The sequence below is a fragment of the Tasmannia lanceolata genome, unplaced genomic scaffold (assembly GCF_043159265.1).
Source record: "Tasmannia lanceolata isolate RefF3 unplaced genomic scaffold, GAP_Taslan_0.1 ptg000005l, whole genome shotgun sequence".
NCBI lineage: Eukaryota > Viridiplantae > Streptophyta > Magnoliopsida > Canellales > Winteraceae > Tasmannia > Tasmannia lanceolata.
Genome location: NW_027518682.1, coordinates 20,262,157 through 20,278,376, shown reverse-complemented (window position 1 = coordinate 20,278,376; position 16,220 = coordinate 20,262,157).

Here is a 16,220-nt window from a genome sequence, read left to right as displayed (position 1 = left end):
GAAATTACTGAAATTCTAAAACTTTGGCCGAAATTTCGGAACTTCAGTCCGAAATTTCGCCAAGTTTCAGTCTCCACCGAAATTTCAGATTTTGGTCGAAATTTAAAAGGGAAAATGACCAAATAGAAGGGGTTTCTACTGACTATGACATTTGAAGAGGGGTGTTTTGTAAATCACCAATCAAGAGTGCATATGACTAAAATGCCCTTGATTCTCTCTCTCTCTCTCCCTATCAAATCACCTTTTTGAAATGATTACATTTAGAATACAAATCTCAAAACCCACCTTTTTCTCTCTTCTTCTTCTTCCTCCCACCTGGGTACGTATGAAAAACCCAAAAACCTCCATTTTTGAAACTCAAAAACCTCCATTGTTAGATGCCAAAAGCTCCATTCTATTGCTGAAAACCTCATTTTTAGATGTCAAAGCCTCCCTAACCCTTCATTGCATTGGAAAACGCCTCCATTTACAACAACTATTGCAAAAAAACGTTATTAGATTTCGAAATCGCAAAAATCTTCAGTAGAAACCACCATTCCATTGCACAAAACCTCCATTCAATGGAAATGTGTGTATTTCTAGCCCTCTCCCTTCTCTTTCAATTATAAGGCATGTTTATAAACTTGAATGAAAGTTTTTCATGTTAAACTATTGTTTTCCACTTTATAATCATTGTTATTTTACTGTAAACCACTAATTTCTTAAGTTAAACTACTATTTCACTATGATAAACCACTACTGAAGTGGGTATTTATAAGTGGTTTATATAGCTTCTTTGGTTAAGAATCCTCAGTAGTGGTTTATAATCATAAGTAGTGGTTTATTAAGGCTTACTAGTGGTTTAGAGTGTTTATAATTGGTTTATAAGGATTAACAATGGTTTAAAGTGTTTATAAGTGATTTATACAGGGTAAGCAGTAGTTTATAGTGTTTATAAGTGGTTTATACAGGCTTATCAGTGGTTTAGAGTGTTTACAACTGGTTTATATAGGGTAAACAGTGGTTTATGTAAGCCTATCAGTGATTTAGAGTGTTTATAAGTGGTTTATATAGGCTTATCAGTGGTTTATAGTGTTTATACAGGGTAAGAAGTAGTTTATAGTGTTTATAAGTGGTTTATATAGGCTTATCAGTGGTTTAGAGTGTTTACAACTCGTTTATATAAGGTAAACAGTGGTTTATCTAAGACTATCAGTGGTTTAGAGTGTTTATAAGTGGTTTATATTGGCTTATTAGTGGTTTAGAGTGTTTATACATGGTTTATACAGGGTAAGAAGTAGTTTATAGTGTTTATAAGTGGTTTATATAGGCTTATCAGTGGTTTAGAGTGTTTACAACTCGTTTATATAGGGAAAACCGTGGTTTATCTAAGTCTATCAGTGGTTTAGAGTGTTTATAAGTGGTTTATATAGGCTTATCAGTGGTTTAGAGTGTTTATACATGGTTTATACAGGGTAAACAGTGGTTTACAGCGTTCATAAGTATTTTATATAATCGTAGCAGTGGTTTAGAGGATTTATAAGTGTATAATATATGGTAAACAATGGTTTAGAGTGTTTATAAGTTGTTTATATAAGCCTAACAGTGGTTTAGATTATTTATAACTGGTTTATATAGGCTTAACAGTGGTTTAGAGTGTTTATAAGTTATTTATACAGTATAAGCAGTGGTTTATATAGGGGTAAGCAGTAGTTTAGAGTATTTACAAGTGGTTTATATAGGGTAAACAGTTGTTTAAAGTGTTTATAAGTTGTTTATACAGTGTAAGCACTGGGTTAGAGTGTTTATAAGTGGTTCATGTAAGCATAGCAGCGGTTTAGAGTGTTTATAAGTTGTTTATATAAGCCTAACAGTGGTTTATAGTGTTTATAAGTGGTTTATATAGGCTTAACAGTGGTTTAGAGTGTTTATAAGTTGTTTATACAGTGTAAGCAATGGTTTATAGTGTTTGTAAGTGGTTTATATAGGGGTAAGCAGTGGTTTAGAGTTTTTACAAGTGGTTCATATAGGGTAAACAGTGGTTTAGAGTGTTTATAAGTTATTTATACAGTGTAAGCACTGGTTTATATAGGGGTAAGCAGTGGTTTAGAGTATTTACAAGTGGTTTATATAGGTTAAACAGTTGTTTAGAGTGTTTATAAGTTGTTTATACAGTGTAAGCAGTGGTTTAGAGGATACCGGAGAGAGGTGCACGAACCTGCGGGGCATTGTGACCCTCTAATGGACGGTTGGGATCATCCCATGAGAGAAAGAGGGCATTGTGACCCTCTAATGGACGGTTGGGATCATCCCATGAGAGAGAGAGGGGCATTGTGGCCCTCTAATAGACGGTTGGGATCATTCCATGAGAGAGAGGGGGCATTGTGGCCCTTTAATGGACGGTTGGGATCATCCCATGAGAGAGAGGGGGGCATTGGGGCCCTCTAATGGACGGTTGGGATCATCCCACGAGAGAGAGAGAGAGAGAGAGAGAGAGAGAGAGAGAGAGAGAGGCATTGTGGCCCTCTAATGGACTGTTGGGATCATCCCATGAGAGAGAAAGAGAGAGGAATTGTGGCCCTCTAATTGATGGTTGGGATCATCCCATGAGAGAGAGGGGGCAATGGGGCCCTCTAATGGACGGTTGGGATCATCCCACGAGAGAGAGAGAGAGAGAGAGAGAGAGAGAGGGGGGGGGCATTGTGGTCCTCTAATGGACTGTTGGGATCATCCCATGAGAGAGAAAGAGAGAGGAATTGTGGCCCTCTAATTGATGGTTGGGATCATCCCATGAGAGAGAGAGAGAGAGGTGACGGTATTTTAAAAAAGAGGGTATTTTTGTCCTAAATCCATGCAATCCAGTCACCATCACTGTATATTGGTTATTTCCAAGTCTCCCCTCTTCAAATGTCATAGTCAGTAGAAAGCCCTTTCATTCGGTCATTTTCCCAATTTAAAACTATGGCTGCAACCATAGTTATAAAATTCGATCAAAAAATAAAGATGTATCAGGCATATCTGTATGATTGCCTCCCCTCATCTCTGATTCCTACACACATGTGTAGATAAGTTATCTACACACTAGCTTAAAATACAGTGGGGGCCACATTATTTGGGTGATCCAAACCATTCATTTTTAAGGCCCTCACATAGATAGGGTGTCCACAAAAAATCAGATCCATAGGATCATCATAACCATTCGAACTGTGGAGGCAAAAATTGGACTAATTTGTGAAGGTTTAAAGACATCAATTTTACCTCCACAAATCGTAGGGTTGGGATGATCCTATGGATCTGATTTTTTGTAGACACCCTATATATGTGAGGGCCTTTAAAATGGATGGCTTGGATCACCCAAACAATGTGGGCCCCCACTGTATTTTAAGCTAGTGTGTAGAGAACTCTCTACACATATGTGTAGGAACCGTTTTCTCATATATATATATATATATATATATATATATATATATATATATATAGTGTCTCTAGTCTCTCCCCTAGATAAGCTTATCTACTCCTCCCTTTAAAAAAAAACAGTGGGCCCACGCTGTTTGGATGATCCAAAGCATTCATTTGATAGGTCCTAACATAGATAGGATGTGCCCAAAAAATCAGCACTAAAGGGTCATCCTAGAACTTCATTTTGTTGGGCACACCGTGTCCAAAATGGACGCATATAAACGTGGACGTTTATATGTGTCCAAAATGGGTACCACAAGGCACCACAAAACGAAGTTCTAGGATGACCCTTTGGTGCTGATATTTTGGGCACACCCTATCTATGTTAGGACCTATCAAATGAATGCTTTGGATCATCCAAATAGCGTGAGCCCACTGTGTTTTTTTAAAGGGAGGAGTAGATAAGCTTATCTAGGGGAGAGACTAGAGACACTTTCCTCATATATATATATATATATATATATATATATATATATATATATATATATATATATAGAGAGAGAGAGAGAGAACGGTTTCTACACACATGCGTAGATAAGTTATCTACACACTAGCTTAAAATACAGTGGAGGCCCACATTGTTTGGGTGATCCAAACCATTCATTTGATTGGCCCTCACATAGATAGGGTATCCACAAAAAAACAGCTCCATAGGATTACCCCAACCCTATGATTTGTGGAGGTAAAATGGACGTGTATAAACCTTCACAAATCTGTCCATTTTTTGCCTCCACGGTTCGAAGGGTTAGGATGATCCTATGGAGCTGATTTTTTGTGGACACCCTATCTATGTGAGGGCCAATCAAATGAATGGTTTGGATCACCCAAACAATGTGGGCCTCCACTGTATTTTATGCTAGTGTGTAGACAACTTATCTACACGTGTGTAGAAACCGTTCTCTCATATATATATATATATATATATATAGAGAGAGAGAGAGAGAGAAAACGGTTCCTACACATATGTGTAGAGAGTTCTCTACACACTAGCTTAAAATACAGTGGGGGCCCACATTGTTTGGGTGATCCAAGCCATCCATTTTAAAGGCCCTCACATAGATAGGGTGTCTACAAAAAATCAGATCCATAGGATCATCCCAACCCTACGATTTGTGGAGGTAAAATGGATGTCTTTAAACCTTCACAAATTAGTCCATTTTTTGCCTCCGCAGTTCGAATGGTTAGGATGATCCTATGAATCTAATTTTTTGTGGACACCCTATCTATGAGAGGGCCTTAAAAATGAATGGTTTGGATCACCCAAATAATGTGCCCCCCACTGTATTTTAAGCTAGTGTGTAGATAATTTATCTACACATGTGTGTAGGAACTGTTTTCTCATATATATATATATATATATATATATATATATATATATATATATATATATATATATAAAGAGAAAACGGTTCCTACACACATGTGTAGAGAGTTCTCTACACACTACCTTAAAATACATTGGGGGCCCACATTGTTTGGGTGATCCCAGCCATCCATTTTAAAGGTCCTCACATAGATAGGGTGTCTACAAAAAATCAGATCCATAGGATCATCCCAACCCTACGATTTGTGAAGGTAAAATGGATGTCTTTAAACCTTCACAAATGAGTCCATTTTTTGCCTCCACAGTTCGAATGGTTAGGATGATCTTATGGATCTGATTTTTTATGGACTATGTGAGGGCCTTAAAAATGAATGGTTTGGATCACCCAAATAATGTGGCCCCCACTGTATTTTAAGCTAATGTGTAGATAACTTATCTACATATGTGTAGGAACCATTTTCTCGTATATAAAAGTAAAACGGAATCCAGCATGTTGGGAGTGGCACTCCATTTGAATCGCAGCAAAATCCAAATGTGTTTTTTTCTCCGTAGTTTCCTCACGCCGGGAGTGCGCCACCTATATATTCCATGTATTAGTAAAATCGAAATTCATTTTTTTCTCCATAGTTTCCTATTTCCTAAGATAGTTTCCCAAGATAGAAGCCGCCTTTTCTCATCTCACTCTCCTACACACGAATCCTCCAAAAGATAAAAATTGCCTTTTCGCCTTCCACCACTACCCTACATATCTTTTTTGTTTTAGCTTTTCGTATTACACCACCACAACCCTCTCTATCTCTCTCTTCATTTCCATCTGTATTTTTGGCTTTATCTTCTACCCCAAACCATGTACCCATAACCCTGAGGCTTAGAATAACATTATGAAAGTAGAACTCCCAAAGACTTGGTATTTCTAGAAATTGGTATAGTTCCTCCCCAGGCCATTTACAACTAACCAGGGCAATCACCACATGCGGCGTACATGTCATCTCACATTGGTCATGCTTCTTTCAATCAACACACATTTCGTACCCAGGTTTACATCATCCACCACGACTGGCCAGAATAGCGAACCCCAGTCACTTGGTCCATCAACAGTTGGGTGGGAATGTTGGGGTTGGCATGGCTGCCCCAGGAACTCAAGTAGCAGCATACCAGCAACCCAAGCTTGATCATTGATCACCTTAACTGGACCACAAACTTTTGAAAGGATGGAAATATGTATAGTTAAAACTATGTGCATTGAAATTAACTTAATTAAGGTTGATGCCATTGAAGTCATGTTTATTTTAGTATATTTGTCAATGTATCTCATCTCTCTGCAACTTCATTAGGTTCTAGTCATTCTAACAGGGCTCTTGTTTGCCCAATTCTCCAAACCTTGCCATGTGAGATCCATAGGAGTTGGGGGAGCGTTACTTACGAAGCTGTGCGGGGTCCAATCTCTCAGTCCCCAATTTTTTTTTTATCCTGAATTTATCTAGGAATGAGGGCGGCACCTGAAATTTTATTAATTGATAAATGAAATATGGGCCCGTTTGGATACCTTGTATATTGTATTTGGATTTGGAATTGAGTTTTGAATACAAAATGAATAGATCCGGCAGCTCATGTTGAGGGAGAGAAAGAGGGAAGAGGGTACTTCCTAGTGGAGGGGAGAGGTTGAGGAGCAAATTAAGAGGGTGAAGGAAAGTTGCCAGATCTGTGGATTTCCAATTTCTTATTTGCACAGCATATTTGAAAATCCGATTTTTTTCACTGTCAATTGCTGAATTGGAAATCCAAAAATTTGATCCGAGTCCAAATTACAATGCAAAAAGAGCTGCAAATGTGAGAAATCCAAATCATAATCTTCTCTGTATCCAAATGGGCCCTAAAAGAGGCTAAAGGCTCATTCTCTCTGGAAGCCAATATCAACTTTCAAGATTGTAGTAGCCAAGGAAAATCAGAGAACAACTCAAAGTTCAATTCAGGGTTTTTTTTTTTTTTTTTCCCTCTAACCCTGTTTGGATTGCAGGATTTTTTTGGAAAAGTAAGGAAAAGAAAAAAACTTTTCAAGGATTTCCTGTTTTTCCATTGATTTCACAAAACAAAAAGTAACTTATAGCTACGGCTGCAACTCGAGCCGGGTTTTACCCGACCCGCATCGACCCGACCCTAAAATAGCCTGGGTTGGGTTCAGGTTTCATGGGTTTCGGGTCGAGCCGGGTTGAGCATTCAAAAGCCCGCATGAATCTCGGGTCGAGCCGGGTTTGAAGGGGCCCGACCCGACCCGACCCGAGTTATGTAAGGTATAGTATGTACATTTTTTTCTATTGTTAGTTAAAAGTTAAAAGTGAAAACCCACGCACCCACTGTTATTGCGTGTGGGTGTAATTTCTGCTTCTATGAGTTGAGTTGATTCAAGTGTTTGATTCAGCATTGTTTGATTGTTATTACAACATTGTTTGATTACAGCATTGTCTGATTCAAGTGTGATGTGAGTGTAATTACATCATTGTTTGATTCAAGTGTAATGTGAGTGTAATTTCTGCTTCTATGAGTTGAGTTGCCTTGCCAAACAAGAATTTTCCTTAAAAAATTGTGTCAACGTGAAAAAACCCGAACCGACCCGACCCGACCCGAGATTTATCATGGGTAGGGCCGGGTTTGGGAATCGTGGGTTTTCCGAAAAAAAACCCAACCCGACCCGACCCGAGATATTTCTCGGGTAGGGTTGGGTTCTCCAAAACCCGACCCGCCCGACCCGAGTTGCAGCCCTACTTATAGCAATGCACTTCATTTTTTTAATCTATAGCGACCTTCAATTTATAATGATATGCCCCTAACTAAGCCATACACATGGCATTTTCCTCAAGTGTGGAAATGAAACAATTTTCATAAGAAAAACAATATATACGCAAGAAATGTTTTTCTTGCAATCCATATAGAGCATAAATATCCATTATTGCTAGCTTACCGAAAACTGAAACATCCCATGGAAGAAAGAAATGGATTAAGAGGGAAAGAGAAGCTTTGATTTGGGAAATTCCTCTTCTCCCTCCTACTGCTTTTGTTGGATCCGAGAATAGAAAAACTACGGCTGGTCCATCTGATCTTTAGACATGATGCCACACACAGCTTAAATTAGATAAAAGAAGCGATGTTGATAAGGAAATCGGAGAAAGAATGGAAGGATTTTAGGAGGGTTTCGGCACCGGAGAACATTGAATTGGAGATGAGAAGGGCAATGGTGGAGAAACAGAGAGTGGAATGAAGGCATGTTTTTGGGTTTAATCGAATTTTAAAATTCAAAATTCAAACTTTAAAATTCTCAATTTCTTCTACTCAATCACCCATTAAAAAAAACTAAGATGCTCACATTCAGACCCAAATTGAAGGCCTGGTAAAAAAACCATTGAAATGTTAAATTACCGACGTAATGACCAAATAAACTAGCTTACTTCTATTAATTTCCATCACTAATAAGTCAATACATAGAGATAATAAGAAGGACTAAATTATAACTGTTTCCCATAATCCTTACAATGGCATCGTATAACAAACACCTATCATATGATTAGATTTACCCAACAAAATAAAGATTAAAACCTAAGAAAGACTGAGTTATTAAAGGTAGAACAAGTAGACTGTAGGCACCATCTTCAAATATAATTCCTTACTTTTTGCCGGATTCTGGTCACTAGTACGGTGCTGGAGGCAGTGGGGAACTGTAATGGTAAACAGGATAGGGATGATATGGTGGTGGCGGAGACTCGTGGTGGTAGTGAGGTGGAGGCGGGGGAGGTGAACTGTAACTATAAACAGGATAAGGATGATATGGCGGAGGTGGAGACTTGTGATTGTCGTACGGTGGAGGGGGTGGTGAACTGTAATGGTAAATTGGGTATGGGTCATATGGTGGAGGTTGTGGCGGCGGCGATTCGTACTTGTAAATGGGTGGTGGTGGTGGTGGTGACTTGTATTTGTACACCGGTGGTGGTGGTGACTTGTATTTGTACACCGGTGGTGGTGGTGACTTGCATTTGTACACCGGTGGTGGTGGTGGTGGTGACTTGTATTTGTATACGGGTGGTGGTGGCGGCGGAGATTTGTACTTGTATACCTGCGGCGGCAGTGGAGACTTGTATATGGGTGGTGGTGGTGGTGGTGGTGACTATAGTTATATGTATATACGGGTGGGGGAGGTGGTGGTGATTTGTACGTATAGATAGGAGGTGGTGGGTACTTGTATATGGGTGGTGGAGGTGGTGGTGACTTATAGGTGTATATCCGTGGTGGAGGTGGTGGTGATTGGTACGTATATATAGGAGGTGGTGGGGTATGGTACCAAAAGATTGGCTGCCAAAAAGGAGGGTACCATGGGGGAGAGGGAGATTCATATGTATGCAACTGGTCGGACTTTTCAGCTAGGTTTCCGGTGGCCGGAGAAGCAAAGGGGAGGAGAAGGGTTAAGGAAAGGTAGAGCAAAGGTACAGAGAGACCCATTTTGCTATGAAGAAACTGAAGGTGTTGGTGATTCTATATATATATATATATATATATATATATATATATATATATATATATATATAGAGAGAGAGAGAGAGAGAGAGAGAGGGAGAGAGAGAGAGAGAGAGAGAGAGAGAGAGAGAGAGAGATGGGTATGGGACAAACTGGACCCGGTTGGCAAGAGTAAAGACAAAATCACGAAATTCATTGATCTGCAAAAGGAGGCATTTCTTTTTGCAGGGATTGTGCATATAAAGCATGCTTCAACTTGCATGGAGCCTTGGTCTACGACCGAGTCACGGTTTCCCATGCTCCACCCCACGGCTGGGCACGTTCGAGTCGCTCACCAACCATTTTTCAAAAGCTATTATGTACTTTTCACACGTATTTCTCCTAGGAAGATAATCATGGGAAAGGAACAGTGGCCCCATATAAAAAAAAGACTGGTAATTAATGAATGTGAGACAGCTAGCCCTTTACAAAAGAGGAAATTTATAATAGTTTGAAGTGGCTGTTCTGTTGATAGCATGGCCCAATAGCTGAACATTTTGTGTCTTTAAAAAAGTGTGCACATGCTATAGGATGATCCAAACCGTCCATATGATGGGGCATAACGTAAATAGGTTGTGCCCAAAAAATCATTTCCATAGGATGATCCTAGCCCTCCAATCTATAGATGAACTGCATATTATGGAAACCTCTACAGATCGGAGGGCTAGGAGCCTAGGATTATCCTATGGAAATGATTTTTTGGGCACATCCTATTTACGTTATGGCCCATCATATGGACGATTTGGATCATCATATAGTGTGGTTTGTACAGTACTTTTTGAAAAATAAGGGACCATAAGGGCTTACACCGTATAAAATCTCCTAAATTGCAAATCACAACTAATTTGATAGCTAGATCCTTAGTATAATTATTCCCAAAATACATACACCCATAAATTAGATGTGGTTTTATATGATGTGTGAGCGTGAAGTCCTGTATTTTTTCAGAATATCCAGTGGAGCCCACTTCTTGGGATGATCTTTAGTATAATAAGGGACTATAAGGACTATAATATCCAAACCGTTCATTTGATGGGCCACGAGGTAAATAGTGGGGCCCACTCTAACCTGTTTATAACAAGTTCTACAAGAAAGAAACGGCTTTGACAGTTTGACTGTACTCTTGCAAATTATATCTTATGGGGTTTGTCGAGAGGGATTTTGCACGACCTTTGGTAGACTCACTGACTCAGGAGTCATGCGGTATCCATTTCTTATCGCTAGTATAGTCACATACTTTTTACAGTATACGCTTAAACAAAACCCGTAAGCCAAGTCCCCAAACCTAGCCGAGCTGGATATTGGAGTTGGAGTTGTCCAAGTGGTGGTAGCCTGGTAGGTTTACCATATAAAAGAAGGAAAGGGTAGAGTGCAGAGATAGACGTGAAACGAGAGACAGAGGAGAGAGAGTGAGTTGAGGAAATAATACAAGAGTACGCATGGGTCTTTCGAACATGGGAGAAAAAGCTGTAAAAGGCTTTATTCTCCGCGTTTTTTCAACTTTGTCAGGCTTTAATAAGTGCCCTTTTGCATTTGAGCGGTCTGTCCTTGGGACCTGAAGGGTTGTCCCTAACATTTCAGGGACATTTCCTATTTTATCTAAGAAGAAACTTTGTATGAGAGACACAAAAGTGAAATATTTAACTAGGGCTGCAACTCGAGCCGGGTTTTACCCGACCCGCATCAACCCGACCCGGAAATAGCCTGGGTCGGGTTCAGGTTTCATGGGTTTCGGGTCGAGCCGGGTTCAGCATTCAAAAACCCGCATGAATCTCGGGTCGAGCCGGGTTTGAAGGGGCCCGACCCGACCCGACCCGACCCGAGTTACATAAGTTATAGTATGTACATTTTTTTCTATTGTTAGTTAAAAGTTAAAGGGATAATTACATTTACACCCCCTCTAGTTTCTGACACATCCACTTCCACCCCTATAGTTTAAAACGTGACAAATACACCCTTGTAGTTTCAATTTGTTTAAGGTAGGCCCCCTTAGCTGAAGGTTTGTCCATAGATTGAAGGGTTAGGATGATCCGATGGAGCTGATTTTTTGGGCACACCCTATCTATGTCAGGACCCATCAAATGAACGCTTTGGATCATCCAAACAATGTGGGCCCACATTATTTGGATGATTTTTTGGTAGTGTTTGGATTCGGGTTGGGGCCCACATTATTTGGATGATCCAAAGCGTTCATTTGATGGGTCCTGACATAGATATGGTGTGCCCAAAAAATCAGCTCCATCGGATCATCCTAACCCTTCAATCTATGGACGAACCTTCAGCTGAGGGGGCAAACCTTAAACAAATTGAAACTACAGGGGTGTATTTGTCACGTTTTAAACTATAGGGGTGGAAGTGGATGTGTCAGAAACTAGAGGGGGTGTAAATGTAATTATCCCAAAGTTAAAAGTGAAAACCCACGCACCCACTGTTACTGCATGTGAGTGTAATTTCTGCTTCTATGAGTTGAGTTGATTCAAGTGTTTGATTCAGCATTGTTTGATTGTAATTACAACATTGTTTGATTACAGCATTGTTTGATTCAAGTGTGATGTGAGTGTAATTACATCATTGTTTGATTCAAGTGTAATGTGAGTGTAATTTCTGCTTCTATGAGTTGAGTTGCCTTGCCATATAAGAATTTTCCTTAAAAATTTGCTTCAACGTGAAAAAACCTGACTCGACCCGAACCGACCCGAGATTTATCATGGGTAGGGCGGGTTTGGGAATCGTGGGTTTTCCGAAAAAAACCCGACCCGACCCGACCCGAGATATTTCTCGGGTAGGGTTGGGTTCTCCAAAACCCGACCCGCCCGACCCGAGTTGCAGCCCTATATTTAACCATGGGATGCAAATTATAGAACTAATTATTGGTAGATGTATTTCGAGAAATAGCAGTCTTATGAAGGTTTGTGAATTTCCAATTGATGGACGTGGGCTTTTATTAATGAACGGCACTCGAGTAAATTGATTGAAGATTAATGGTTGAGAGCCTGATTGAGTGTGCATAACAAAATAGGATGATGATAAATGTTCCCTCAATGGAAACTCCAAGGATTCATTTCAATGTAGATACACATTGCAAGTATTTTTATTTTTTATGGCTAAACTAGGGTTTTAGCGGGGACCCCTACCGATTTATTTGACAAAAAGAAAGATGATCCAGTATAAACACAAAACCAACCCTAACTCGGAACATGTGAGGGAGGGAGAACCAAAGGTCAGTACATATGAGCGACAAACACTAAGCCTAAGAGATCAAAATGCTCAATACTTACGAATTACATAATTGGCTAATTTGGAAGGTGTTTGTTGGGCTCTTAGTGACCATTTTAGGCAATTTTTCTTGTGAACTTCCTGCCATGATTCGTTTGATTCCTCATATTCTGGAGTCTCTTCTTCACCACTATCATCATGCTCGACTGGAATCAGGTGGACTTGATCAAGTTCATATGCCCATGATACATTCTTTTTTGGAGATTCTTTAGGTCCTTTTGTGTTTGTTTGATCATCCTCCTCTTTTGAGGAGGATTCTAATGAGGAAACTTCTTCAGGGTCGTTGTGGTCCTCAGATCTAGTGTCCTCTTCATCACTGGCGGAGGCACATATAGCATGAGGCGGGCCATGGCCCCCCAATGACTTGCAAAATTCCTTTTATGTGCATGGTTGTAAATGCATGATCGGCTAGTTTAGAAGCTGCAATATCACATGGTTTTCTTGTGGATTGATTTCTTAATTAATGCATGCATTGCAATATAAAATAGAAAGTATGATAGATGTTTGTTTTATTTTTGGAAGTTTTGGCCATTTTATACCTCTTTAATTTGTAAAACTTACCCATCAGCCATAATAACCATTACTAATTTACCAAATCAAGCGTAGTTGTTAGTTCTGAAATTACCTGCTCCCACTTTCCATACTCTCTCTCAACCAAGTTTAAAACATAGCTGAGGGCCTGAGTTGAAAACTTAAAGGAGATCTGGACCATTCATCCATCCGATGGGTCCATAGCCAACATTCGTACTGATTGTAGGGCCTCCATTCGTTGAATATACATTCATTTGGTATGCTCAAAAGGTCTCAAGGCAGGCATTTAATTGGATGGCTACGATCATCCTCGGCTATGCTGATGACTGATGAGGCACTTAGATGAGTGGTCAAGATCTTGTACACATGTATGCGATTAGAGTCACTATTCCAGAAAAGGAAGTGTTTCCAACTTTTATGTATAATAGTGTGTGTCAAGACATGACAGTAGTTTTAATTTGATGGATCCTTTAGGGGTATTTTAGTAATTTTAAAATACAGCTTGTATAAATGATATGTCAATTTTTATAACAGATATTGAAATATTCAATTGCACAAGATAGGAACACACATGGTAGTGAAGTAGTTTTTCCTTCTCTCTTGGATCGAAATCTGATGAATGATCTGACAAGAAAAACTTGTAATCAAAGGTTAGGATTGCATAATTTTCGCGATTTTTGTGTCATTTGAGATCCAAACTAAGGACTGATCAGATGCTCCCAAAAGATCCAAAGCAAGACCCATATCTGTCTGATGTGGGTCCCACTATAATCGTAGTAGTTCTCATTGTATTCCAATGAGGTAGTCCCTGGTGAAGCTCTCTCTCTCTCTCTCTCACACACACGCACAAAGACCACCGCATCGTCACTACTCAAGCACTGGTCACACTTTCAAATTTATTTTCAAATCATCTCACACACACGCACAAAGACCACCGCATCGTCACTACTCAAGCACTGGTCACACTTTCAAATTTATTTTCAAATCATCCATTCAATTGCATCATTTCGGGTGGAAAGGAAAAGGAAAATACCTCATTTTACATGGGAAAGAAGAAAGATAGTCGTTTTGTTGTGTAATTCAAGAATCCACAACCCCCCCCCCCCCCCCCCACCCCCCGGCGCGGGCAGTATTAGTTAAGTTTTAAAGGCAAAGAAAAACGTTGAAGGGGTGAATTTATCCTCAAGCAGTGAACCAATCTCGCAGAAACCATTTGGGTGGTGCGGGGATCATTTCCCTATATTTGCCCACTTGTCTTACATGGGCCATCTCCTTGTATTTGTATTGTAAATTGAGTAATCTTAAATACACTAGCGGGGGTTGCCCGGGAAGAAAAGGGGGCAAATATATCACTTACCATAAAAAATGCAATTAAGTGACGTGGCTGCAATGAGACGCCTTGCTGGTGGGGTCATTGGAGGGCTCATGTAATGAAGAATTTCGTTGCCGTTCAAGGATGAAGAACAAAAAGGGCTAAATTTTCGGTGGAAGGCGTCGAGGAAAGAGCGGCTAAGGTGTAGCTCTGCCTCTCAAAAACGACTAAAAATGAGGAAATTTTTTCAAGCAGAGGCTTTTAAATAGGGAGGGAATGGGTACCGTAGGTATGCATCCCAGAAAAACTAACGACAAGTCAGGTAAAAACCTCGGAAAAACAAACTGGTAAGGTCTGCTTGGTTGTGTTCCTCTAACAGGTTGCACGTAGTTAACTTGGCTCTGTTTGGATGACACATGTAACTATGTGAGGCATCCTAAGGCAATTCAAAGCAATAAAAATCACTTTTCTTGGTGCTTGGTTGCCAATATAGCATCCAAATCCTTAAGAATTAGCAGACAAGAAAAAGTGTAATAATTACATGTCTGGTGAAGTGGCATCACAGCCATTTTCATATGAAACTGTTAGGTATATAGTATAACCCTAATTATGTTCTAATATAAGCCTAATAAGATAATGGACTGGTGCAGTGGGCCTACATGGGCTAGAGTCCATTAAACAGTCAATAACCTTAGTGTATCTCTATATATAGGGGCCGGAGGCAACAAACTAGGTATTCCAAACTAGATACCTAGGGTGTAATGCTTCAACCAACCATTGCTTGACCTAACAGAAATACCCCTGAAGGAAGAAATTTCTTAGGTAATCCTCTCTCTCTCTCTCTCTCTCTCTCTCTCTCTCTCTCTCTCAACTTTGCATCCAAACTCTGTAAAACACATGGCTTTAACTAGGGTTTTAAAATCCTTCCCCTCCATGGACTTACTTGCCCAAGGAATGCTTAAGCATCCAAACAAAGTCGTAGAGTACTTGTGAATTAAAACTTTAGTCAACAGGGAGGAGACATATTTTGTTGCCAACCAGGTAGAGTTGTGGTAGGTGGTGCTATTTCCACTATAGAGAGGTTAGACAAAGAAGAGAGAAAGATAAAATGCATCAACTGTTATATATTATAAATTATCATATTACTAATAATGTAATTGGTGTTATTAATTATATTATATTACAATAATATATTTTGAAGGGAAGAGGCAGAGTTTTTGAGACCTGTGCAAGTTTCCTCCATTAATTTGAAGGGAAAAATCAAAGTCTTGAAAGTTGTGTAAAGGTCCCTCCATCTTTTTCATTTGGAATCTTTTCAAATGTTTTGGTAGGAAGTATTTGAAATTTGGTGAATCCCAAATGGAGATTTGGGTCTCAAACCCCTTCACTCCTTCATCTATAAATAGGAGATGGTTTCACTCATCTCATTCAAGTTCTTTGGAGCTCTTTCTCTTTGAGAGAGTACCATGAAAGAACTTCAAGTAATAATAATTATTAATATATATATATATATATATATATATATATAGAAGAAGAAATAAAAGACGGTTAAGGCCTAACGGCTATAACTGTCATTTAAACAAAAACTTTTTAATTGCCAAAACAGTTTTCTGTTAAACGGCTATATTTGAAGAGATACGTCTCTTGTTTAGAAGGGTGCGAGTCTCTTCGTGAAATTGTGTCTTAGAACCGATTCAGAGTCTATAAAAAGACTCGATCCGAGTTTGCTAAGAATCAACTTCTTCAATCATTTTCTTCTCTCTTTTATATATGTTTAAATTTTTTCTGAGTGGGTTC